Below are 27,802 nucleotides of genomic sequence, written 5' to 3' on the forward strand. Positions count from 1 at the left end.
GATATTTGTATCATCGATAATCACAGGTGAGGTGCCGGAAGACTGGAGGTTGGCTAACGTGGTGCCACTGTCTAAGAAAGGTGGTAAGGACAAGCCAGGGAACTATAGACCAGTGAGCCTGACCTCGGTGGTGGGCAAGTTGTTGGAGGGAATCCTGAGGAACAGGATGCGCATGTATTTGAAAAGGGAAGGACTGATTGGGGTAGTCAACATGGCTTTATGCATGGGAAATCATGTCTCACAAACTTGTTTGAGTTTTTTGAAGAAGTAATAAAGAGGATTGATGAGGGCAGAGCAGTAGATGTGATCTATATGGACTTCAGTAAGGCTTTTGACAATGTTCCCCATGGGAGGCTGATTAGCAAGGTTAGATCTCATGGAATTCAGGGAAAACTAGCCATTTGGATACAGAACTGGCTAAAAGGTAAAAGATAGAGGGTGGTGGTGGAGGGTTGTTTTTCAGACTGGAGGCCTGTGACCAGTGGAGTGCCACAAGGATCGGTGCTGGGTCCTCTACTTTTTGTCATTTACATAAATGATTTGGATGCGAGCATAAGAGGTACAGTTAGTAAGTTTGCAGATGACACCAAAATTGGAGATGTAGTGGACAGCGAAGAAGGTTACGTCCGATTACTACGGGATCTTGACCAGATGGGCTAATGGGCTGAGAAGTGGCAGATGGAGTTTAATTCAGATAAATGCAAGGTGCTGCATTTTGGGAAAGCAAATCTTAGCAGGACTTATACACTTAATAGTAAGGTCATAGGGAGTGTTGCTGAACAAAGACACCTTGGAGTGCAGGTTCATAGCTCCTTGAAAGTGGAGTCACGGGTAGATAGGATAGTGAAAAAGGTGTTTGGTATGCTTTCCTTTATTGGTCAGAGTATTGAGTATAGGAGTTGGGAGGTCATGTTGCGGCTGTACAAGACATTGGTTAGGCCACTATTGGAATATTGTGTGCAATTCTGGTCTCCTTCCTATCGGAAAGATGTTGCGAAACTTGAAAATATTCAGAAAAGATTTTCAAGGATGTTGCTAGGGTTGGAGGATTTGAGCTACAGGGAGAGGCTGAGCAGGCTGGGGCTGTTTTCCCTGGAGCGTCGGAGGCTGAGGGGTGACCTTATAGAGGTTTACAAAATTATGAGGGGCATAGATAGGATAAATAGGCAAAGTCTTTTCCCTGGGGTCGGGGAGTCAAGAACTAGAGGGTATAGGTTTACGGTGAGAGGGGAAAGATATAAAAGGGACCTAAGGGGCACAGAGGGTGGTACTTGTATGGAATGAGCTGCCAGAAGAAGTGGTGGAGGCTGGTACAATTGCAACAATTAAGAGGCATTTGGATGGGTATATGCATAGGAAGGGTTTGGAGGGATATGGGCCAGGTGCTGGCAGGTGGAACTAGATTGGGTTGGGATATCTGGTCGGCATGGATGGGTTGGACCGAAGGGTCTGTTTCCATGGTGTACATCTCTATGACTCTATGACTCTAACCCTTTCCTCCATCACTGATGCATAGTGGCACCAGTGTGTACCATAAACAGATGGCTGCGACAATTTTTGACTGCATCTTTCAGACCAATAATTTGTCCCATCCTAGGACAGCCTTGCCACATTTCAATTCTTCTCTCAAATCATAGGAATTGAAGTAGGCTATTCAGCCCCTTGAGCCTGCTCTTCCATTCAATAAGATCATGGCTGATCTGTGGACTAACTCCATTTGCATGTCCTGGAACCAGATCCCTTGATACTCTTGCTTAATATAAATTTGTCTATCTCAGATTTAAATTTAACAATTGAATTAGCATCAATTGTCACTTGAGGAAGAGAGTTCCAAACCTTCACTATTCTTTGTGTGTGGAAGTGTTTTCTGACATCTCTCCTGAATAGTCGAGCCCTAATTCGTAGATTATGCTCCCTAGTTCAAGAATCTACAAAATCCAGCTACTATCTATGTAAACCTGCTATGAAATCTCTCCAGGGCCGAAACACCCTTCCTAAGGATCTGCTTACAGTAGACGGGTTTAACTAGGATTTTCTATAACTGCATCACTATACTTCCAGCCCTTTAAGATATGAGGGTCAGCATTTCATTAGCTTTTTTGACTATTTTCTGCACCTGCTTGTGACATTTAGAGTTAAGCACCTGAACCGCCAAATCTCGTTGGGCATCCACTTTGTTCAGGGTGTCTTAAAATTAAAATTACACTGATCTGTCCTTTCTTGGTCTGAAATGGATAACCCCATGTTTGATTATATTAGAATCCATCTACCACAGCTTTGCCCGTTTGCTAATCTATCAATATCCTGTTGTAATTTTATGCTGTTTTCTACATTACTGCCCAATTTTGTGCCATCAGCAAATTTGGACATTTGTCTTTTTTTGCCACTATTCAAGTTGTTAATGAATGTTGTGAATATTTGAGGACCCAAAACAGATCCCTGGGAGATACCACTGGTCACGTCCTGCCAATTTGAGTACTCATCCATTTTTCCAACTCTCTGTTTCCTGCCAATCAACTAATTTCCTATCCATGTCAGCAATTTGCCCTCAGCTCATAGAATAATAGAATCCGTACAGTGTGAAAGCAGGCCATCAAATTATTCCGACGCTCTGGCCATCCGGACTGACCCATTTACCCTACCCCCGTGGCCCTGCAGGAACAGGTCAGTCAATGTTTCGAACATAAGCTGATGAAGAGCTTATGCCCGAAACGTCGATTCTCCTGCCCCTCGGATGCTGCCTGACCAGCTGTGCTTTCCCAGTGGCACACTTCTTGACTCTGATTTACCTATCAGCAGAGCTTCCCTGTTAACTCTGATCAGTCCCTGCCTCACCCGACTAAAATTTGCCTTAATTAAATCCGAAATTCTAATATCCGATATTTGCTTATCTCTTCCAAACATGACACGAAACTCGATCATGTTATGATCACTATTTGACAAATGCTCATGAGCAGCTAGGTCACTAATTAAATCAGGCTCATTACTCATTATGAGACTCAATTTTGTTTGTCTCCTCATTGTGTCCAAGACATGTGGCCATAGGAAATCGTCACAGATACATTTCTAAAAGGTGCTTGTCTGTCCTTCCAAATCTGTCATTCATATTGCTCTTTCTTTGCTACATAGTTGCCTAATTTCAGTCTAGCACTTCTGAGCTGCTTCCGGGTCGTCTATATGAGATAATGTTGTGGTTTTCCTCAGTTACGTTTCCTCAGTTTCACCCATAAGGTCTCTACTGGGTGCTTTCCCCTCATTACACCCTCCCTCACAAGCGAGAAGTGATTCTGTTTCCAATCAATAATGCTACTCCACCCCTCTGCCATTTTCTCTATCACTCCTATAAATCTTATAATCTGGTATGTTTAGTTCCCAGTTCTGACTATCTGTAGCCATGTCTCCATCACAGCTACTCTATCACAGTTTCCAATTTGAATCTGTGCCTGAAGCTCATTTAATTTGCTCCTTACACTCCGTGCATTTGGATAAAGAACTCAAATTTTGGCTTTATCTTGTCCTTCAGCATCTTTTTATTATTTCTCCCTCCTGGCTTACTCAACACACTATTTATTGTCCTGCCTTGTGCATTGAACAAGCTCTGTTTGTTCATCTTATTAACCTCTACCTTCTCCTCACATGCTGCTCCACTTCCTGCCCTCCCCTGTCATAGTAGTTTAAATCCTTCTGAGTGGAACTAGCAAACATCCCCTCGAGGATATTAATGTCCCTCCAGTTTAGGTACAACCCATGTTTTTTCATAGAATCCCTACAAGATGGAAACAGGCCCTTCGGCCCAACAAGTCAACATCGATCTTCCGAAGAGTAAACCACCCAGACCCATTTCCCTACCCTCTTATCCTATATTTATCCCTGACTAATGCATCTAACCTACACATCCCTGAACACTATGGGCAATTTTAGCACAGCCAATTCACCTAACCTGAACATCTTTGGACTGTGGGAGGAAACCTACACCGACACGGGGAGAATGTGCAAACTCCACACAGACTGTTGCCGAAGGCTGGAATCGAACCTGGGTCCCTGGCGCTGTGAGGCAGCAGTGTTAACCACTTAGCCACTGTGCGATCCTTTTGTACAGGTCCCATCTACCCTGGAAAAGATCCCAATGAATCAGATATTTGAATCCCTCCCTCATATAGCAGCTTTTTAGCCACCATTATTCAACTGGACTATCTTCCTATTTCTGGCCTCACTGGCATGGGGAGTTCTCCCGAGATTACAATCTTTGAGGTCTTACATTATAACTTTCTGCCTAACTCCCTAAATTCCTTGTGTCAGACCTCAACACCTTTCATGGCTCTGTGGTTAGTTCTAAAACACTCTCTATGTTCAGAGAGTTGTTCACTCTCCCCTGTCAGAATGTCCTACACCTACTCTGAGACCATAAGATATAGGAGCAGATTGAGGCCATTTAGTCCATCAGGTCTGCTCTGCCTCACACACATAGCTGATATTTTTCTCAACCCCATTCTCCTGCCTTCTCCCCATAGCCCTTAATCCCCAATCAAGAACTTAATTATCTCTGTCTTAAATACACTCAAGGACTTAGCCTCCACAGCCTTCTGCAGCAATGAGATCCACTGATTCACCACCCTCTGACTGAAGAAATTCCTCCCCATCTGAGGTCTAAAGGTTTGATCCTTCACTTGGTGTCTGTACCCTTGGATCCTGATCTCTCCTACTGTCTTCTCCATGTCCACTCTACCCAGACCTCTTAGTATTCTGTACATTTCAATCACATTCCCTCTCATCCTTCTAAACTCCATCCAGTACAGCCCTATCAACCACTCGTCATTCCTGGGATCTTACTTGTAAATCTCCTCTGGACTCCCTCCAAGGACAGGGCATCTTCCCTTAGATAGAAGGCCCAAAACTGACCAGAGCCTTATATAGCTTCAGCAATACTTCTCTGTTCTTGTTTTCTAGCCCTCTTGAAATGAATGTTAACATTACATTTGCCTACCTAACTGCCAACTGAACTTGTGTGTTAACCTTAAAAGAATCCTGAATTAGGACTCACAAGTCCCTTTGTGCTTCAGATTGCTAAAACCTTTCCTATTTACAAAATAGTCTATGCCTCCGTTCGTCCTACCAAAGTGCATAATACATCTTTGACCCTGGCATCAGGGAAGCAACTACTACCTATACCATCCTGAAGTCTTACTTGCCAGAACAGAAATGCTAATCTGAGCCATGACTATAGAGTTGCCAACTATCACCGTTCATCTGCTCTTTGACCCTCCCTGCTGTACAACAGAGCCAGCTGTGTGGCCACCATTTTGTCTACTGCTGATTGACCATTGCCTGCCCCACCCCCCCACCCCAACAGAATCCAAAATGGTAACTTGTTTGAAAGTGGGATAGCTGCAGTGGTCTCTGCACTGACTCCAGGCAGTCACCCATTTATCTGCATCAATCTTGGGTATAGCCGTGACCCTGAAATGATACTTTGTGCTAACTGGATGCTCCTAAGTAGGTCCAACTGGTTCTCCAGCCATCCATGAAGTCTGGCAGGAACTGTTGGTGGACATACTTCCTGCAGATGTAGTTGTCAGGTACGTACAAACTGTCCCCAATTTCCCACATCTCACATGAAGAAGCATATCATCTCAAAAAACTAGTGATTCCTGGATTAAAAAATAAATTAATTAATAAACCTTACTTCATTACTTAAATTCCAATTATTACTTATTAATCAAGAGGCTTACTCCAAAAAACAGTCTGCATGGCAGTCAAAGTCTAAAACTGATGGGCTATGAAAAACTGACAAAGGGGCCATTGTGCAAAGTTCAGAAAGATATCCACAATAGGAAATATACATTTTAGAAAGAGGAACAATTTCAAAGCAATACATTCATAATATTTAAGTTTTTGTTCTCCTTTTATACCATACAGAAGAGGGCCTTCAGGTCATCGATTCTGTCCTGCCAAATATTAAACCATTACCCATACCTGCACTAAGCCCATAGCTTGGAATGCTATGACATCAATGTTATTATTTAAATAAGTAGTTAATGAAATTGACCATTAAAACATACCAAGCAGCAGAGCTAACTAATAACTTTCTTTGTGCCTTTTTGGTTAAAAAGCAGATCGAGAGGCAGAGACACATTGGTTGAAAAGGGTGGGGACCAGGGTTGAGATGAGGAGTTGAACTTAATTAACATTAACCTTTCTTTGCCTTTGGTGGTGTAGGCTGTGAGCTGAGCTCAGCAGAAATCAGCTGAAGGTGTGAGCCAAAAGTGGGTTCCCCTCCAAGTCTTTTTTGTGAATAAGTTTTGTGGCAAGGGTGAGGTGGTGGAAGTGGGCAAATGCAGTTATGCCATCTGGCTCAGTCCGAGTCATTCACCCTGAAACTTGGCCTACCCCTCCCTCTGATCCTGACCTCGCCCCCACCCTCCCCAGCTATCACAATGGCCCATTCGATTCTCATTCCCAACCCTTCTCGACAGCCCTTTGCTTCTCTTTATCCTCCTCCCCAAACAATTGACTTCTGCAGGCTTTCCAGTCCCTACCCTGTAGATACATCACCACGGCTCCAGGCCCGAGGCTGTGAAACCACTGATGTGTCATCGTTTGGAGGAACAGCGAACAACAGGGTTTTTCTCCTGCATTTACTTATTTTTGAGCCTAATAACAGCAAACATGGGAGATAGCTGGCTGACTGGAGGAGCAGCACCATTACACATTCTTCCAGTTACACATTTTGACCAATGACCTTGTGGAAAACACAAGACCCCTCGGCAGGTCACATTGTTGGACAAGGCTCACCTAGAATCACAAGGGCAGGAAATGCATGGGGACATCGTGAATGCCAAATTCTCCTCCAAGCAACACACACATTCTTGACTTGGAGCTCTATCACTGTTCCTTCACTGTCACTCAGTCAAAATCCTGGAGCTCCTTACCCAACAGCACTTCAGGTGTACCTTCATCTGAAGGTCTGCAGCAATTCAAGAATGCAGGGTTTGGTGAGTATGGATTGAGATGCTGGTTTGCCTGCAAATTGTTATCCAGGCATAAGGTTTTGAAAATGTTAATATTTAAGTTACTGAAGCACCATCAAATCTGATGATTTCATCCAGTCTTTATGCAGAGAATCAGGCATTCTTGCACAAGATCCTGATGGGATTCTAATTATTTCCTAATAATCAAAAGTAATTATTCCTAACTAGTCAATGTAGCTTGTGCCTATTGCTTTCATGCACTTAATTACCTCATGTATGTCAGAAAAGCACCCTATTTTGTTTAGATTTACTGTCTATCCTCTACCCTGATAATTAGACAGAGCTTTAGTATTAGCAACGTATTCCTACCCCCAGGACCAGAAGGACTGGGTTTAATAATCCACCTGCTCCGAGAGGTGTAATAATATCTCTGAACAGAATGATTAGAAAATATCTAAAAAGGAGGATTAATGGCAAGTAATATACTCTCACCTCAAGCCACCAATGGATTAAAATACATAGCTCAAAATTATGTAAATCTTTTGCTGTTCCAAAATTAGATCTGTTATTTTTCAAACTTAGCTAGATCTGATTGCACCCCCAACACATTGATCACTTTTCTCTGGCTTGACAGGGTCTAGACTTCATAAGTATTTCAAACTTTTCTTCCACAGTCAAACCACACATTCAACATTGCTACAGTTGATCACAGCTTTTTGGAGGACATCTCATTTTGGATCAATGTTTGCTTAATTTTCAGCACATTCTTAAAGCGATCTGTGATTGCATTGGGTACTTTATTAAATTAATTACTGATGGCAATAGCTTTTAATTGAGCTGCAATTAAGAATATTTGACCTGGAGAACCATGCTGTAGCGATGTTGAGGGACATTAATGAGCCTCATTAGTATCAGTGGTCAAGGTTGGTGTTGATTGTTAGCAATGCCCTTAACAGGCTTTGCTTGTAAATATTCAATTGGCCACATGGGTGTTTTTCTAGTGGAGAGAAAAAAAGTCTATTTGCAACAGTGTCAACATTTTTCTTTCTTACAAAAAACACCATGGTGATTTGGAGGAAAAAAAAGACCTAAGTTGAGGTGTACAATACCATCTCTGAACAGGTTGATTAGAAAAATAGGTTAAGTAAAACAAAAGAATTGACTGGGACCCTCTTGTGGCATAGTGGTAGTGACCCTACCCCTGCATGGGGAGACCTGGGCTCAAGTTCCATCTGCACCAGAGGTGTGTAATAAATCTCTGAACAGGTTAGTCAGAAAAAAAAGGTTAAAAAAAAAAGACTGAGTCAAGTCCCTCTTCTGGTGCAGGGGTTGTGTCTCTACCTCTGAACAGGAGTTGGGTGTTGATCGGCAATGTTTGTTTCACTTGTGTTCACCATTCTTGTTTGGCACCTTGTTAAATGTGGGGAGGTCTTGTCAGGGACAGAAGCCACACAGCATTTTGAGATGAGTATTTGGCTTCATGCATATTCCTAATAGCAACCAGTTGAACGGGAAAAGGGTATTTTTTTTGAGGATTGTGAACAATTCTTAAAGGTTTATCACCATTTCCCATTCACCTGCTTCTGGGAGTTTAAACATTTGAAACATCCGAGACAGCTTTTTGGGATGCTTTATCAAAAGTTCACTAACACTATCTATATGAGTGAAAAATGTGCTGCTCTACTTCACGGGAGTCACCAGGAGAAGTGGAATGTTTGATCCATGAATATCCTACTTGGAGTCTCCCTCAGACTGGAGAAGAAGTGAGAACAGGACATGAGGGCAGACAGAGTGACTTATCCATTACGAAGAAAATTGCTCCTAATCAGCACTTTTTAAAGATTTGTTCTTGGGATGTGTGTATTGCTGTGAACTCTAGCATTATTTTCTTGTCCCTAAGTGCCCTTGAACTAAATGGTTTGCTGATGGTTCCAGAGTCAACTGCATTGCTGTGGGTCTGGAGTCACATGGAGACCAGACTGGGGAAGGATGGCAGGTTCTTTCCCCATGTGGGATATAGGTGAATTAATGTTATTTAATTACATTAAGGGGGCCCACCAGGAACCCTTGATAAACCTGAAGGTGGGACCCTGTAGGGAAGAGGTAGTCTTCCTAGTAGTACGGAGGCAGCACGGGCATCGCTGAATTTTAAACCAAAGAAGGTAGAAATGTCGACACGGTCAATTACTATTTCGGGGGTAAAAGGGGAAGGATTTACTGTTCCAGTATTTAAACCTATGATGATAGAAGGTCCTAAGGATAGGGTCACAGGGGAACTGCTGTATATCCCTGATATAGGAAGTAACTTACCGGGGAGAGACTTAATTATCCTCTTAGGACTGGAGATTGGAATTCAGGAAAAAGGAATTAGTTGTACAACTGGCGAGGTTGACAGAGGATGCAGAGAGAAAGGTAGACCCTATTGTATGGGCTAGAGAAGGGAATCATGGAAAACTACAGATCCCTCCCCTTTTAATAAGTTTAAAATGGGAAGGAGACGTTGTCTGTGAACGACAATATCCCATTTCCATAGAAGGTACACGAGGACTGCAGCCAGTAATTGCAGGACTGATTAGAGATGGGCTATTGGAGCCATATATGTCTCCTTATAATACCCCAATTCTACCAGTGCGGAAATCTGATGGAACTTATCGATTGGTGCAGGATTTGAGAACATTGAATCGAATAGTACAGATCAGGCACCCCTACACGTTATTAAGTAAGATCCCTCATGACCACAGATGGTTTAGTGTGATAGATTTAAAGGATGCCTTTTCGGCTTGTACCTTGGTGGAGGAAAGATTTGGGACTATCCCCCTATGAAATCTTATTTGGATTACCTTATCTGGGAACGAATGGAGAATTGCCGATTCCCGAAACTAAAGATTTGTTTTTAAAGAAGTATATACTGGGCTTGTCCTCCTCTTTGTCCTTCCTCAGGAAACAGGGTTTATTGGCACAGACTCCGCCCCTTGAATTCACTGTTCACCCCATCCTGCTGGGTGATTGGATCTTAGTAAAATCATGGACAGAGACTAAATTGCAGCCGGACTGGGAAGGGCCGTACCAGGCTCTTTTAACTACCGAAACGGCAATAAGGATGACGGAAAAATGCTGGACTCATTACACTCGGATCAAACGGCCTGTGGACCCTCCAGCTGAGGAAGAAGTCTGGACAGCCGAATCAATGCAAGACCCACTAAAACTCAGACTAAAGAGACTTTGAGTAACTGACTATACAGTGGCGGCGCGAGCGCGGGATTATTTCTGTAAGATTGTATATTAAGTCTTTTTGTGCTTCAGCATGATGATTAGAATACTGGGAATGCTTAGAGTTATGATGCTAGCCCTCTTAGTATTGGGATTTTGTCAAATATCAGTTTCATATGTATTATTAACGGTTCCTGAGTCTGATAATCCACAAGTAATTGACACTGATGCATGCAGTTTAGTAAATTGTGGGGATGTAGCTAATCAAAGACAGTACCGCAGCTCTGAGATACATCTTAAGTCCTATGGGGATGGCCTCGGGGATGGTACTTGGTATAATGGTCTCGTCATAGTACACCGGGCCCCCTTCCGACCAGCTCGCGATTGTCTCGATAAAAAGTGTAACCCAATATACTTAACGATAAGGAAAACCACATGGCACGAAGCAATTTGGGGAGGGGGGGAACCTATGAGATACAATTAAATGAAAGCAAACGGGAATGATTTCTCGGGCTGTTGTTTTCGAATTAGTGTAGGACAGGGAAAACGGATAGAATTACTGGGTAATAAGATCAACCCTTCACCTCTCCCGATGATCCTAAAGTAGTAAAAATTATAGAGGTAAACGACTTGAAACAGACCATCGAAATAGAAACTGGGTACGGGGATGCAAATGCCTGGGTTGAATGGGTAAAGTATACTGTAAAAAGTATGAACAAACGCAATTGCTATGGATGTGCCTCCGGTAGGCCAGTGGCCCAGGTGATTTCCTTTCCGCTCGGGTGGAAGCGAGACAGGAAGGGCATGAAATGTATGATAGCCCTGTACCAGGATGGGACTGCATGGAATGATAGGAATTGTACCTCCCTATCTCTGATGTTCCCTCCATTGGAGAAGAAAGATGCAAAAGTTCCCCACCACGTTTTCAGCCGCAGTCGGAAATCACACGTCGTGTGTGCGCAGGCGAGGTACAAGTCGACCGAGAGATTTGGAGGAGCTGAAATTATGTACAGAGATTAAGAATGTTACCGAAACGGAGAAGGGAGGGAACTACTCAGCACTAAAGGTTCCCCGAGCGGATCTGTGGTGGTACTGTGGAGGCAAAATATTGAGACCCACGCTACCTCCGAATTGGAGAGGGATATGTGCAATTGTACAATTGGCAATTCCATTTACCTAGGCATTTGAGAAGGAAAAGATCATGGGGAAAAAGGGAAGGGGTAAGAGATTACTGTTAGATACTTCTTTTGATGACAGGATTTATCTCGACTCGGTAGGAGTCCCTAGGGGAGTGCCTGATGAATTCAAGGCTCGTAACCAGATTGCAGCAGGCTTTGAGTCAGCTCTCTTTTGGTGGGTAACAATTAATAAAAATGTAGATTGGATAAATTACATTTTCTATAATCAACAGCGATTTATAAATTATACAAGAGATGCGGTTAAAGGAATATCAGGCCAGCTTGATGCGACAAGTAGGATGGCATGGGAAAACAGAATAGCCCTTGATATGATTTTAGCAGAAAAAGGGTGTATGTGTGATGTTAGGAGGAAGCTGTTGTACCTTTATTCCTAATAATACTGCGCCTGATGGTTCAATTACTCGGGCCTTACGGGGATTGACTACTTTAGCAGAGGAACTGGCTGAGAATTCAGGAGTAGACACATCTCTCACGGGATGGCTTGAATCCTGGTTTGGAAAATGGAAGGGGGTGGTGGTTTCTATCCTTACTTCCCTGATAATAGTAGTCGGGGTATTGGTGGCCATTGGCTGTTGTGTTATACCCTGTATACGAGGGCTCACCCAAAGACTGATTGAAACAGCCTTGATGAAACAGATGCCCCTAAGAGGGAATCAGACAGAGGAACTTTATCGACTAAATAATGAGGAGATGAGTGAAACCAAGATGGATGAAATCTCTGAAATGATGCTTGCGAATTTTGGGAACGATGTTTAAAGAAAAAAAAAAGAGACAAGAATGCAGAAGATAACAAATGGTAATCAAAAGAAAAAGGGGAAATTATGGGATATAGGTGAATTAATGTTATTTCTGCAAATTATAAGTTCTGAAAGAGAGTAAATGAATTCACATTAGTTTGGGATTGTTTTGGCCGAGAGCTGACTTAGCAAGAATGAGGAAATATATAATCCGTTAAAAATGATATGTCAGCATGAGACGTGATTACAAAACAATGGTAGAAATACAAGCACTAGATAAAATGCTGTGAAGAGAGGCCTGTATAAACATCTGTTTTCCCACTTGTATGGGGACACAGGAACAAACCCTAATTAAAGAGGTCATAAAGGTCAGAGTGGCCTCCGGAGAGGAATAAATGCTGATAAAGAAAGGATATGCCTAGCGGTGACCTGCAGTGAGATGACGTCAAACAACCTTATGGGGGCCAGAGATAGGCATTTGTCACGGACAAGGCCGGATAAACAGAAGTTGTGGGATCAGTCTTAAGGAAATGAGTGATGTAAGCGGAGGAGGGGGCAAACAATGAAATAAGAAAAAATATGGGGATTCAAATTGTATAAATTTCGAGAGTTTGTTGGATTTGATGTGCATTTGTCATTGTCTTACCTGGCATTAGACATTGCACCCACTTGCAAGTGTACAAATAAACGGCACTACTGTTTCAGATTTTTGGTCTTGGACTGAAATTATTGAAGTGAGTGAGCTTTTGTTTCTCACACCCAAAGGATGGGTTTTTCTTGCAACATTTGATATTAGTTGATGGGGACAAAATTACACAGATTAGTCTTAAAATCCAGATTAAGTCATTAAATATAAATTCCACCAGCTGCCCTGCTGAAATTTGAACACAAGTTCCCAGAGCCTTAGGCTAGGCCTCTAGGTTGCGAGTTCAGTGTCATTAGCACAACACTAGCATCTCCCCCTAGCTGCCCTTGAAAATATGGCGATGAGCAGCTTTCTTGAACTGCTGCAGTCCCTGTGGTGTGAGTATATCCACAATGCTGTTAGCACATGTATAAACCTACATGTATAAACCTACATGTTTCCCTTTTCGATATTTTTCTCATAAGCCTGCTCAGATATGGCTCTGGAGTGGGTGGAACTTGAACCTGGGCCTCCTGGCTCAGAGGTAAAACACTACCACTGCAGCATAAGCACCCTCAAGTTTCTGTTACAGTACTTTTAGCAAATTATATCCATCAGCAATTAGGTGTAAAACTGCATGCTAAATCCAGCCTTTCAAACAGATGAGTTTTATTTACACATCACCCATTTACCACCTGTTTTCACTCTTACACCAAAATAGCTCCCTACAAATCTCTAAATTAATCTCTAAACAATGAATAGAGAAAGATAATTGAAAACTTTTCTGATCTAAGTCTAGAAGTGACTATTATTGTGTGATATGCTGCAAGTACGAAGCACGCAAGTAGTTTTGTTTTTGTGCAACACTTATCAGTTAAAAGCAAAACACAGTGGAGGCTGGAAATCTGAAACACGCACAGAGGATGCTGGAGAAAAACAGAGTTAACATTTCGAGTTTGGTATGACTCTTCTTCAGAATTTTGAGAACAGCAGAAGAGTAATTTCCCACTCAAAACATAAACTCTGTTTCTCTCTCACAACATGCTGCCAGACCTGCTGAGTTTCTCCAGCATTCTCTATGTTTGTACCTAATATCAGTCGTTCATTAAATATCATTCCTGGGTAGTGTTGTTTGTGGACTCTTTAAGTTGGGCATGATGCTTTCAGTATTATCACCAATCCACCCACAGGTACAGGTCTGTGAAAGTCAAGTTCAAGTTCAACTTTAGGGCATTTGTAAGTGTATGTGTCTGAACACAAAGCAATGGATTTAAACACCATAACTTTTCCAGCGATATTGTCAGATTTCTTTGCAGTTCTACAATAAATATCTGTACCTGACATTATCTGTTAGAATCATTGAATCCCTATATTTCCTAAAGAGGCTATTTGGCCTATCGAATCTGCACTGACCCTCTGAACAGCATCCCAGCCTTTATCCCCGTAACCCCACATTTACCATTACCCACCTAGCCTTCACATCTTTGGACACTACAGGACAATTTAGTATGGCCAGTTGTCATAGTCCAATAGTGGGTTCAGTTGGGTGTAACAAAATACCCTACCAGTTAAGTGATACTGATTAACAAATTTTTTGCTGGTAATATATATATTAATTGGTGCTGAATATATTAACTCGTAAATTAATATATTGAGATAAATATATATCTGTACATTCAGTAGTAAATATGTATATATAAGCATAAATATACATTAAGCAGTAATCTACTTTAGATATATTAGAAACACAAGCAAACTAATGAGTGATGAAACTATTTTGGACATGTTCAATAAGTGCCTCCTGCCCATTGGGGACCCCACTTTACGTTGGCTGGTCTAGAGAACCTGGGGTTCCTGGCACTATTTGCAATCCCTGTCCACGGTGAAGTCCCCTGAATAGGACAAAGTTCTTGATATTAATACTACTCTGAGTATAAGATTACATGCTGTATCACCATTCCGTGTAATTTCAGTACTTTCCCAGAATCCTATTGTGCTGAACCAGCATATCGAGGTGACCCTGTGTAACAGCTCTTCAAGGCAGTTCCCATTGATAAGTTCGTACATGATTACTTTTCATGTCAAAATGGGCTGTTTTTGAATTGCAGAAAGTGAGGACGGTAGATGCTGGAGAGTCAGAGTTGAAAAGGTGCTGGAAAAGCACAGAAGGTCAGGCAGCATCTAAGGAGCGGACGAGTTGACATTTCGGGCATAAGCTCCTGTTTTTGCATTGTCCCTGTCTTCTGGCACTTTTCCACTTTATTTTAATTGCTCATTGTTATGTCCAATTAACTGTTAACAATTAACCCTTAATGATCTGGTTTGAAGACGCCATTTCTTTAAACCTACCACTACATCAATCCACCTAACTTGCTCAAATTTGGACTGTGGCAGGAAACTGGAGCACCCAGAAGAAACCCATGCAGACGCAGGGAGAATGTGCAAACTCTACACAGGCAGTTACCTGAGGTTGGAATCAAACCCAGGTCTCTGGTGCTGTGCTAACTACTGAGCCACCGTGCTGACCATCTATTGCACATTAAAAGTCATCTCCTGGAGTTCAGCTTCAGATGTGGCTTAAGAAATTTTAAAGAAAACAATTTAAAATGGTAAACTGAAAACTGATAACAATGAATACATTAGTCTCCTAAGAGAGGAGAGTAGATGAATGCATTCTTGCCACATTGATAAAGCTTGGCTAAATTGTCAATTCCCATTGCCCGGGATCAGTGTGTTAAAATTTCCAGGAAAGATGCACAAACACTCAATTTCCCCAGGTGTCAGTCACATCATGTTATTAATTAACCTTCAAAAACAGTGGTCTCCACCAGTAAACAGTGACTGTTTGCAGTTCCCTCTTGACTGCTCTGAACAATTGTATAGAAGGCAGGAGGATTTATATTAGAACAAGATAAAAAAATACATGTTATGAATACAAAATACTGTGGATGTTGGAAAAGTGAAATAATGTCAAAAATTGCCTGAAATCCTCAATGGACCATGCAACTTCTGTGCAGACAAACAGAGCTAAAATCTCAAACCAATGACCTATCATTAGAACTGGAAAATTTGTCTAGCTTTCAGTCCAAGGGAGAGGTCTCCAGGGAAATTCACACAGTGAAAGACAGTTATAAAATTAGAAGTTTCCAGACTGAGAAAGGAAAAGATCTGAAGTAAATTCTTGGTGGCTAAGAAACATTTTGGATTTATTCTGGGAGAACTGAATGTCCAATTAAAGGAATGTGCAGTGTATTCCTGACAGTGGGTTTAGAATGTGCTAAAATTTCTGTTCAGTACTATGAAGAATATGCAATCCAAGACAATAATGTTTAATTAGTAATGTTTTTAGTTTGTTTACTCTTTGAACAACATAAAACCTGTAATCTTATCACATAATTGTTTTACAATCTTTTATGGAATTGTAAAATTTTTTTATAAAATTTATTGTTTGTTAAATAAAAGCTGTTTTAGATAAATTTCCCAAATATGTTGTCATGACAATGGGGCAGAACCTCAATGTACCATGGATATTGTTAACTTTCAAATAAAAAGTGTTTTTTTAAGACTAAAAAAAAAGACTGAAGGTGGAATTGAAGGCAAGAAAGCTGAAGAGTTTCAGGGAAACTTCATGTGTGGAGAGAAATGTCATCAGAAGAGGCAATGAGTCATAGATTCATACAGTACAGAAACAGACCCTTCAGTCCAAATTGTCCATGCCAACCAAGTTTCCCAAACTAAACTAGTCCCACCTGCCTGTATTTCGCCCATTTCTGTTTATACCTCTCCTGTTCATGTACTTATCCCAATGCTGTAACTGTACCTGCATCTACCACTTCCTTTGGCAGTTCAATCCAAATACACACCACCCTCTGTGTGAAAACGTTACCCCTCAAATGTTTAAATGTTTTAAATGTTTCTCCTCTCACCTTAAAAATATGCTTTCTAGTTTTGAACTCCCACAGCCTAGGGAAAAGACTTTTGCTATTCTCCAAATTTCTACGCCATATGATTTTATAAACTTCTAAGAGGTCACCCCTCAACTTCCTACAGTCCAGTGAAAAGAAAATCTCAGCAATCCAGCCTCTCTTATAACTCAAACCTCCAGTCCCAGCAACATCCTGGTAGGTCAACCAGAACTGTACACAGTACTCCAAAAGTGGCCTCAATGTACAACTTTCTGCTTAACCTCAACATGACATCCCTACTCCTATAATCAATGATCTGACCAATGAAGGCAAGCACGCTAAATGCCTTCTTAACCATCTGTCCGCCTATCACTCAATTTTCAAGGATCTATGTACCTGATCTCTTAGGTGTCTCTGTTCAACATCACTATGCAGGGCCCTACCATTAACTTTATTAGTCCTGTCCTTGTTTGTTTTACCAAACTACAATACTTTGTATAGCCCACATTGGACAGACCTCTGTAAGATTTCACGCAACAAAAATGCAGGGCAACCCTCACAAACAAATTGTTGGTGACGCTGAGTGAAAAATAGCTCCATACAATAAATTCTGCATTTCAAGATCAAAAGCATTATGGATTGAAAATTTTCTGATCTGTGACAGCTTCAAGGCTTTGAGATGCCGAATCGTGCAGAATGTAATGGAGTCATTCGTTCTGGATGGGTGACATGGTGATTAGCACTGCTGCCACACAGTGCCAGTAGACCTGGGTTCAAATCCACACTCGGGCGACTGTCTCTATGGAGTTTGCATGTCTTCTCCATGGCTGTGTGGGTTTCCCCTGGGCACTCACAGTTCAAAGATGTGCAGGTTGGGTGGATTGGCCATTCTAAATTGCCCTGTAGTGACCAGAGATGTGCAGGTTAAATGGATTAGCCATGGGAAATGTAGGGATTGGGGTTGTTTAGGGTGCTCTTTGGAGGATCAGTGCAGACTCGACGTGGTGAATGATTTTCCGCACTGTACGGATTCTATGAAGTCTTGGCTTTTTAAATTAATCAACATTTCTAAATTATTTGGTATTGTCAAATTATTGTACTTAGCACTGTAAAGGGGAAGTGTGGGTTTAGATACATCATTTGCACAATACCATGTTCATGTTATCTATAGTATTCTTGTTATCTGATGAAATTCTCAGAAAAAGGCTGCAAGAAATGACAACAAAACTCATAGCATCACATATTTTAAAACAGCTCAGCTGAACTATCCTACCCTTGACAAAACTTTTAACATCATGAAATACACCTAGGAATGAAGGAGTGAAAAAGCATCCTTTTAAGTGAAACTTGGACAGAGAGAAATTTTAAACACTTAGCCTCACAATGATGCCCATGTCTCAGACTAATGCTCAATATGTGATGCAAAAGAAAATTGAAAAACTTTGGGCATGATTGGGAAACTAGATATGATTGGACCTGAAATTATGGTGCTTTTCTGGATAAATAACAGTGCAAATTTCTGCCCTTGAAATAATTTTAAAATCGCTAACACAAAAAATGAACCCATGCAATTGGGATTATAAAGGAACATAAATGTTTCTATTTTTGCTTTGTGTTAAAATATATCAATTGATGTATTTAAGAGAAGACATTTAATGCTGTTGGTTAATAGAGCTGGAAATGGGATTTTCACAAAAAGATAAAAATCACACAATACCAGGTTATAGTCCAACAGGTTTAATTGGAAGCATTAGCTTTCGGAGCGACGCTCCTTCATCAGCTGGTTGAAGGAGTGTCACTCCGAAAGCTAGTGCTTCCAATAAAACCTGTTGGACTATAACCTGGTGTTGTGTGATTTTTAACTTTGGACACCCCAGTCCAACACTGGCATTTCCAAATCACAAAAAGATAAGAATCGTAAAGAAGATTTTCTGAACCAGCAAAGTGAGTTGATTTTACGTCATGGAAAATAATGTTTAAAAAAAACTAAATAAAAATCGAAAGAACTGCGGATGCTGAAAGTCAGAAACAAAAGCGGAAGTTGCTGGAAAAGCTCAGTAGGTCTGGCAGAATCTGTGAAGTGAAATCAAAGTTAAAGATTGGTGATTTCTGAGGAAGGATCATCGGAACTGAAACATTAACTTTGATTTCTCTTCACAGATGCTGCCAGACCTATTGAGCTTTTAAAGCAACTTCTGTTTTTGCTTAGAAAAAAAAACTGCATTGAGCCACTTACTAGTTTTGTTGGTATAGAGTCATAGAGTCATAAAGATGTACAGCACGGAAACAGACCCTTCAGTCCAACCTGTCCATGCCGACCAGATATCCCAACCCAATCTAGTCCCACCTGCCAGCACCCGGCCCATATCCCTCCAAACCCTTCCTATTCATATACCCATCCAAATGCCTCTGAAATGTTGCAATTGTACCAGACTCCACCACATCCTCTGGCAGCTCATTCCATACACATTCCATTCTCTGCGTGAAAAAGTTGCCCCTTAGGTCTCTTTTATATCTTTCTCCTCTCACCCTAAACCTATGCCCTCTAGTTCTGGACTCCCTGACCCCAGGGAAAAGACTTTGCCTATTTATCCTATCTATGCCCCTCATAATTTTGTAAACCTCTATAAGGTCACCCCTCAGCGTCCGACGCTCCAGGAAATACAACCCCAGCCTGTTCAGCCTCTCTCTATAGCTCAGATCCTCCAACCCTGGCAACATACTTGTAAATCTTTTCGGAATCCTTTCAAGTTTCACAACATCTTTCCGATAGGAAGGAGACCAGAATTGCTCACAATATTCCAACAGTGGCCTAACCAATGTCCTGTACAGCCGCAACATGACCTCCCAACTCCTGTACTCAATACTCTGACCAATAAAGGAAAGCATACCAAACACCTTCTTCACTATCCTATCTACCTGCGACTCCACTTTCAAGGAGCTATGAACCTGCACTCCAAGGTCTCTTTGTTCAGCAACACCCCCTATGAACTTACCATTAAGTGTATAAGTCCTGCTAAGATTTGCTTTCCCAAACTGCAGCACCTCGCATTTATCTGAATTAAACTCCATCTGCCACTTCTCAGCCCATTGGCCCATCTGGTCAAGATCCTGTTATAATCGGAGGTAACCTTCTTCGCTATCCACTACACCTCCAATTTTGGTATCATCTGCAAACTTACTAACTGTACGTCTTATGCTCGCATCCAAATCATTTATGTAAATGACAAAAAGTAGAGGACCCAGCACCGATCCTTGTGGCACTCCACTGGTCACAGGCCTCCAGTCTGAAAAACAACCCTCCACCACCACACCCTGTCTTCTACCTTTGAGCCAGCTCTGTATCCAAATGGCTAGTTCTCCCTGAATTCCATGAGATCTAACCTTGCTAATCAGTCTCCCATGGGGAACTTTGTCGAACGCCTTACTGAAGTCCATATAGATCACATCTACCGCTCTGCCCTCATCAATCTTCTTTGTTACTTCATCAAAAAACTCAATCAAGTTTGTGTGACATGATTTCCCATGCACAAAGCCATGTTGACTATCCTGAATCAGTCCTTGCCTTTCCAAATACATGTACATCCTGTCCCTCAGGATTCCCTCCAACAAGGTCAGGCTCACTGGTCTATAGTTCCCTGGCTTGTCCTTACCACCTTTCTTAAACAGTGGCACCACGTTTGCCAACCTCCAGTCTTCCGGCACCTCACCTGTGACTATCGATGATGCAAATATCTCAGCAAGAGGCCCAGCAATCACTTCTCTAGCTTCCCACAGAGTTCTCGGGTACACCTGATCAGGTCCTGGGGATTTATCCACCTTTAACCGTTTCAAGACATCCAGCACTTCCTCCTCTGTAATCTGGACATTTTGCAAGATGTCACTATCTATTTCCCTACAGTCTATATCTTCCATATCCTTTTCCACAGTAAATACTAACACAAAATATTCATTTAGTTTCTCCCCCATTTTCTGTGGCCCCACTTAAAGGCCGCCTTGCTGATCTTTGAGGGGCCCTATTCTCTCCCTAGTTACCCTTTTGTCCTTAATATATTTGTAAAACCCCTTTGGATTCTCCTTAATTCTATTTGCCAAAGCTATCTCATGTCCCCGTTTTGCCCTCCTGATTTCCATCTTAAGTATACTCCTACTTTCTTTATACTCTTCTAAGGATTCACTTGATCTATCCTGTCTGTACCTGACATATGCTTCCTTCTTTTTCTTAACCAAACCCTCAATTTCTTTAGTCATCCAGCAGTCCCTGTACCTACCAGCCTTCCCTTTCACTCTGACAGGAATATACTTTCTCTGGATTCTTGTTATCTCATTTCTGAAGGCTTCCCATTTTCCAGCCGTCCTTTTACCTGTGAACATCTGCCCCAATCAGCTTTCGAAAGTTCTTGCCTAATACCGTCAAAATTGGCCTTTCTCCAATTTAGAACTTCAACTTTTAGATCTGGTCTATCCTTTTCCGTCACGATTTTAAAACAAATAGAATTATGGTCGCTGGCCCCAAAGTGATTCCCCACTGACACCTGCCCTGCCTTATTTCCCAAGAGTAGGTCAAGCTTTGCACCCTCTCTAGTAGGTACATCCACATACTGAATCAGAAAATTGTCTTGTACACACTTAAGAAATTCCTCTCCATCTAAACCTTTAACACTGTGGCAGTCCCAGTTGATGTTTGGAAAGTTAAAATCCCCTACCATAACTACCCTATTATTCTTACAGACACCTGAGATCTCCTTACAAGTTTGTTTCTCAATTTCCCTCTGACTATTGGGGGGGGGGGGTCTATAATACAATCCCGATAAGGTGATCATCCCTTTCTTATTTCTCAGTTCCACCCAAATAACTTCCCTGGATGTATTTCCGGGAATATCCTCCCTCAGCATAGCTGTAATGCTATCCCTTATCAAAAATGCCACTCCCCCTCTTCTTTTGCCTCCCTTTCTATCCTTCCTGTAGCATTTGTATCCTGGAACATTCAGCTGCCAGTCCTGCCCATCCCTGAGCCATGTTTCTGTAATTGCTATGATATCCCAGTCCCATGTTCCTAACCATGCCCTGAGTTCATCTGCCTTCCCTGTTAGGCCCTTGCATTGAAATAAATGCAGTTTAATTTATTAGTCCTACCCTGTCCCTGCCTGCCCTGTTTGACTCACTTCTGTTCTCAGCTGTACCTGTCTCAGATCGATCTCTTTCCTCACTATCTCCCTGGGTCCCACCCCCCACCTTACTAGTTTAAATCCTCCCAAGCAGTTCTAGCAAATTTCTCTGCCGGTATATTAGTCCCCGTCCAATTTAGGTGCAATCCATCCTTCTTGTGCAGGTCACTTCTACCCCAAAAGAGATTCCAATGATCCAAAAATGTGAATCCTTCTCCCATACACCAGCTCCTCAGCCATGCATTCATCTGCTCTCTCCTCCTATTCCTGCCCTCACTAGCTCGTAGCACTGGGAGTAATCCAGATATTACTACCCTTGAGGACTTCCTTTTTAAATTTCTGTCTAACTCTTTGTAATCTCCCTTCAGAGTCTCAACCTTTTCCCTTCCAATGTCGTTGGTTCCAATGTGGACAATGACCTCCTGCTGGCCCCTCTCCCCCCGTGAGAACATTCTGCACCCTCTCTGAGACATCCTTGATCCTGGCACCAGGGAAACAACACACCATTCTGCTTTTTCGGCCTGTACCTTGGACTACAGAATCCCCTAACACAATTGATCTCTTGGAAGCTGACGTACCCCTCGTTGCATTAGAGCCAGTCTCAATACCAGAAACTTGGCTGTTCATGCTACATTTCCCTGAGAATCCATCAGCCCCTACATTTTCCAAAACAGCATATCTGTTTGAAATGGGTATATCCACAAAAGACTCCTGCTCTAGCTGCCTACCTCTTTTGCCCTTCCTGGAGTTAACCCATCTATGTGACTGTATCTGAGACTTTCCTCCCTTCCCTTAATTGCCATCCATCACATACTGTAGCTGTTGCAAATTCCTCATCGCTTCTATCTGTCTCTCCAACCAATCCACTCGATCTGAAAGAATTGCATCCAACAGCATTTATGGCAGATATAATCCTCGGTAACCCTTAAACTCTCTTTAAACTCTCACATCTGACAAGAAGTACATATCACTGCAAAGGCCATTTTTGCTCCTTCACAATCTACAGACCCAGAAAATAACACCGTTTTATTCTTCTACAAACACTGCCCCAGGTTAAATTAATAGCTATGGCTTATATTTTAAGTTTAATCAAGAGACTTATCTCCAAAAACATATAATCAAGAAAGCACCCACTGTACTCACTCATACAGCCTTTCTCTTGGACAGACTTAAAACAACAATTAACTTATCTGATTCTGTGCTGTGAACTTCGCCCAATAGTTCCTCCAAGATTAGTTGTGAATTTCTCTGTTTGTTAATTTTCCCAGATGCACTCCGATGTCCAGCGATATACGAATTCAAACAGCAAAGGCGGTAACTGTGCAGGTAGGTCGGTAGGTTGGTTGTTGGTTTGTTTTCTCTCTCTCTCTCCTGCACTGTCCTCACCATGTGCTTCCGTTGTCTGCCCTTCTCCCTTTTAAACTGCTGTTGTTTTGACTTTTTTTTTCCAAAGTTTCAAAACAATGCAACAGCATATAAAACAGTAATTGCTGCTCCTGGAATTCGAGGAAATCATCTCCAGCACCTAAAATTTCTCAAAAAAAGGAGCAGCTCTTACAGCCAGAAATTTTTCCCGTCCTCCATCTTGGATTACCCACAATCCTTGTCCCATAAACTCAATAATTTACTAGTAAGTTAAACATTTTAAATATATAAGAATATTTAAGACACTTACGCTAGTGTTTATTTGAAAATTGGCTGTAATTGAGCACAATTACAGAAACGCATCTTATTCATTGTGTCAGCTTGGGGACTGACCAGTTGGGAGAAAGCACTCGGTACTGAGCACATTGTCCTTTTTTAACCCTATGTTGAAGACTGTGGAAACCCAGTCTACACTTGATGTAACTTGAGTTCAAAATCTAACAATCTTCTGCAATGGTTTTCAAAACACATTAATGGGAGTTGGGCATTCAAAGTTTGTGAGAAGATTTGTAGCTCGGGTGCTTGTTGCTGTGGTTCTGTTCGCTGAGCTGGACGTTTTTGTTGCAAACATTTTGTCCCCTGTCTAGGTGACATCCTCAGTGCTTGGGAGCCTCCTGTGAAGCGCTTCTGTGGTGTTTCCTCCGGCATTTATAGTGGCCTGTCCCTGCCGCTTCCGGTTGTCAGTTTCAGCTGTCCACTGTAGTGGCCGGTATATTGGGTCCAGGTCTATGTGTTTGTTGATGGAGTTTGTGGATGAGTGCCATGCTTCTAGGAATTCCCTGGCTGTTCTTTGTTTCGCTTGCCCTATAATGGTAGTGTTGTCCCAGTCAAATTCATGTTGCTTGTCGTCTGCGTGTGTGGCTACTAGGGATAGCTGGTCGTGTCGTTTCGTGGCTAGTTGATGTTCGTGGATGCGGATCGTTAGCTGTCTTCCTGTTTGTCCTATATAGTGTTTTGTGCAGTCCTTGCATGGGATTTTGTACACTACATTAGTTTTGCTCATGCTGGGTATCGGGTCCTTCGTTTTGGTGAGTTGTTGTCTGAGAGTGGCTGTTGGTTTGTGTGCTGTTATAAGTCCTAGTGGTCGCAGTAGTCTGGCTGTCAGTTCAGAGATGTTCTTGATGTATGGTATCTCTGCAATGGTTTTTAAAACTCATTAATGGGAGTTGGGCATCGCTGGCTGGGTCAGCATTTATTACCCATCCCTATATACCTTGTGAAGAAAGTGGTGAGCTGCCTTCTTGACCTGTTGATGTTGTAGGTAGCTGCATCACTGTCTCTATGTCTGTCTGCTCCTATCTGGAGGAGTCTAGCTTTAAAACAAAGATCCTCATCGCCAGGTGAAGCCTCCTCTGTGTTAAGCTTCGAAAGAGGCCTATCCTGCCTTTAGGGGCTGCTGTGGTTCTGAGTAGCACTGTTCTACTTTCAACACTCAGGCTCATCCAGTACAGTCTGACCCAGTGTTATAGCCTGGCCATATTGTATTTCACACACACTGATTTGACACATCAGCATTCCTGATGAAGGGCTTATGCCCGAAACATCGACTTTCCTGTTCCTCAGATGCTGCCTGACCCACTGTTCTTTTGCAACGCCTTACTTTTTGTTTCTGATCCCCAGCATCTGCAGTCCTCACTTTCTTCACACAGCTATCTGTGTCAACAGAAAGCTGCAAATCATGCCTGCCACTTGCTTCCACCAGTGAACTGTGGCATTAATCCCATCTGCTTTGAAAATTGAACTTATGTGAAACTTTTGCACCCTTCGCAAAGTCATTAAAACTCACAACATTTCAGAACCCTGGTTAATTAAAAGCCTCATATCCTGTTGGTCACTGATCTGTTAGACCTGTTGCAGGACCTGCAGCTTGTAAAATTGCTGAGCATCAGGGAGCAGTACCGTACCATTTTACCAAGCCCCCTCCCCGTCCACTACTGCCAGTAAAATTCAGCTCGTTATTAGTGGGCGGCACAGTGGTTAGCACTGCTGCCTCACAGTGCTAGAGACCTGGGTTTAATTCCCACCTCAGCCAATTCTCTGTGTGGAGTTTGCAAATTCTCCCTGTGTCTGCGTAGGTTTGCTCCGGTTTCCTCCCTTAATCCAAAAATGTGCAGGTTAGGTGAATTGGCCATGCTAAATTGCCCATCGTGTTAGGTGAAGGGGAATGGGTCTGCGTGGGTTGCGCTTCGGCGGGTCGGTGTGGACTTGTTGGGCCGAAGGGCTTGTTTCCACACTGTAAGTAATCTAATCTATTTCTGGTTCTTTTTCCACAAATGTCCCTTGTTGTATTCTTATACAGATTCCTAAAACCTGACTGACCATTTCAATTACTGACCTGATCCATATGCTGATGCTCACTTCTGGATTTTTGAAAGTGATGACCATCCAAAAGAGATTAAACCATAGAAAACGTCAGCACCAGGGCTACAGGGATGTCACAGTTGTATAAGACTTTGGTTCAGCCGCATTTAGAATACTGAGTACACTTCTGGTCGCCACATTACCAAAACGATGTGGATGCTTTGGAGGTTCACCAGGATGTTGCCTGGTATGGAGGGGTTTATCCATGAGGAGATGTTGAGCAGATTAGGATTATTTTCATTGGAAAGACGGAGGTTGAGGGGGGACCTGATTGAGGCCTACAAAATCATGAGAGGTGTAGACAGCGTTGATAGCAAGAAACATTTTCCCAGAGTGGAGGACTCAATTACGAGGGGTTGAGTTCAAAGTGAGAGGGGAATGGTCTGGGAAGATACGCGTGGAAAGTTCTTCATGCGGAGGGTAGTGGGTGCATGGAAGGTGTTGTCAGAAGAGGTGGTGGGGCGGGAACAATAGTGTTATTTAAGATGTATCTGGACAGATACATGAATGGGCAGGGAGCAAAGGGATACAGATCCTTTGAAAATAGGCGACAGATTTAGATAGAGGATATGGATTGATGCAGGCTTGGAGGGCCAAAGGGCCTGTTCCTGTGCTGTAGTGTTCTTTGTTCTTTGTTACATAAATTAGTTGTCATAACTGTTACCACACTTTGAATAGAGAAAGGAAAGACAAGTCATTTTAATATATGACTCACTTCCAATGCTGTGAGAATTAGCTTTCAGACTACGCATTATTAATCTCAAAATGTGATCTGTATTACTGCTGTATGTGAGCCAAAAGCATTCATTCTTTGTTATCTATACTAGTTGTTTATGTCAAAATGTTATCTATTATCTGCATAAGTCAGGCACAATGTTTAGCCTCAGGTGGGTCCGTCGGTAGCTCTGAGTCAGCAGGTTATGTGACAACAGTTACTGCTCTGAAATGTACATGCTCAATCATTACCTCTCGTGCTCTTCTAATGTCCTTAACTCAGGAACATCACCCCCTCTCACCCCCACTTCACTCCTTCAAGTCTAACAGACAAAGATCTGAATATAAGCTTCTGCACTAGTTTCATTGTCTCTCTCCAGAGCTGACTGAACCACATTGTATAGAATTGTGCTTCTGCTTAAACCCGTTGTTCCAAGATTATCATGGAGAATAAAGTTAACTCTTGGCTTTTATTCTCCACAATCAATACTTCATTTGATTCTTTCTTTTCTGCTCTTTCCAACTTCTTACACTAAAATCAAGAGCGATCGTTCAGCTTCTTGTGTTGCTTCTCACCAAACTACTGACCACCCAAACTTCGCTTCCCAGCACCATAAGACCATAAGATAAAGGGATAGAACGAGTCCATTTGGCCCATCCTGTCTGCTGTGCCATTTGATCATGGCTGATCCACATCTCAACCCCATTCTCCTGCCTTCTCCCCGTAACCTTTAATCCCTTTACCTATCTATCTCTGTCGTAAATACTCTCAATGAGTCAACCTCCCCAGCTTTCTGAGACAATGAGTTACACAGATTAACCACCCTCTCCCTAAAGAAATTTCTCCTCATCTCAGTTCTAAAGGGTCAACCCTTCACTCTGAGGCTGTGCCCTCAGGTCCTAGTTTCACCTACGAGTTTTGGAAATATCTTCTCCACATCCACTCTATCCCGACGTCTAAGTAATCTGTTAGTTTCAATTATATCTCCCCTCATTCTTCTCAACTGCATCAAGTCCAGACCTCAACAGTACAGTCCTCAATCACTCCTCATATGACCAGCCCTTTATCTCCGGAATTATTCCTTTAATCCTTCTTGGGATACCCTCCAAGACCAATATAGTTTTCTTAGATAGCCCATAATATTCCAAATGCAGTCTGACCAGAACCTTATGCAGCCTCAGCAGTACATCCCTGCTCTTGTATTCTAGCCCTTTCAAACCTAATGCTAATGAACTGGAGTTGTCAATGTTTCTCCCTCCAGAGATCCTGTCCCCTTCTATTCAAAACCACCATCATCACTCTCCTCAAAAAGCCAACCCTTGAATTATTTGTCTTTGTGAACTCCTGCTCCATTTCCCATCAACCCACTCTCACTGTCCATGTCCTTAAAAGTGTTGTTAGCGCCCAAACCCGGTCTTTCCTGCAACAGCGTTATTTCATCAGGGTCTACCACAGCCCTGAAACAGCCAACAAGTAACAACTTGACATA

At 42.2% G+C, this 27,802-nt stretch overlaps 1 long non-coding RNA gene across 1 annotated transcript; it reads left to right on the top strand.

The window, feature by feature from the left end:
- The first annotated feature begins 1,398 nt into the window (after positions 1 to 1,398).
- On the top strand, positions 1,399 to 12,820 carry LOC148146117 (uncharacterized). Its single transcript, XR_015760723.1, has 2 exons — positions 1,399 to 6,992; positions 9,909 to 12,820. It is a non-coding gene; the product is annotated as an uncharacterized LOC148146117 (long non-coding RNA).
- The last annotated feature ends 14,982 nt before the right edge of the window (positions 12,821 to 27,802 follow it).

This window comes from Chiloscyllium plagiosum, unplaced genomic scaffold, assembly GCF_037043375.1.
Source record: "Chiloscyllium plagiosum isolate Xiang-an unplaced genomic scaffold, Cpla_swu_hap1 HiC_scaffold_21, whole genome shotgun sequence".
Lineage (NCBI taxonomy): Eukaryota > Metazoa > Chordata > Chondrichthyes > Orectolobiformes > Hemiscylliidae > Chiloscyllium > Chiloscyllium plagiosum.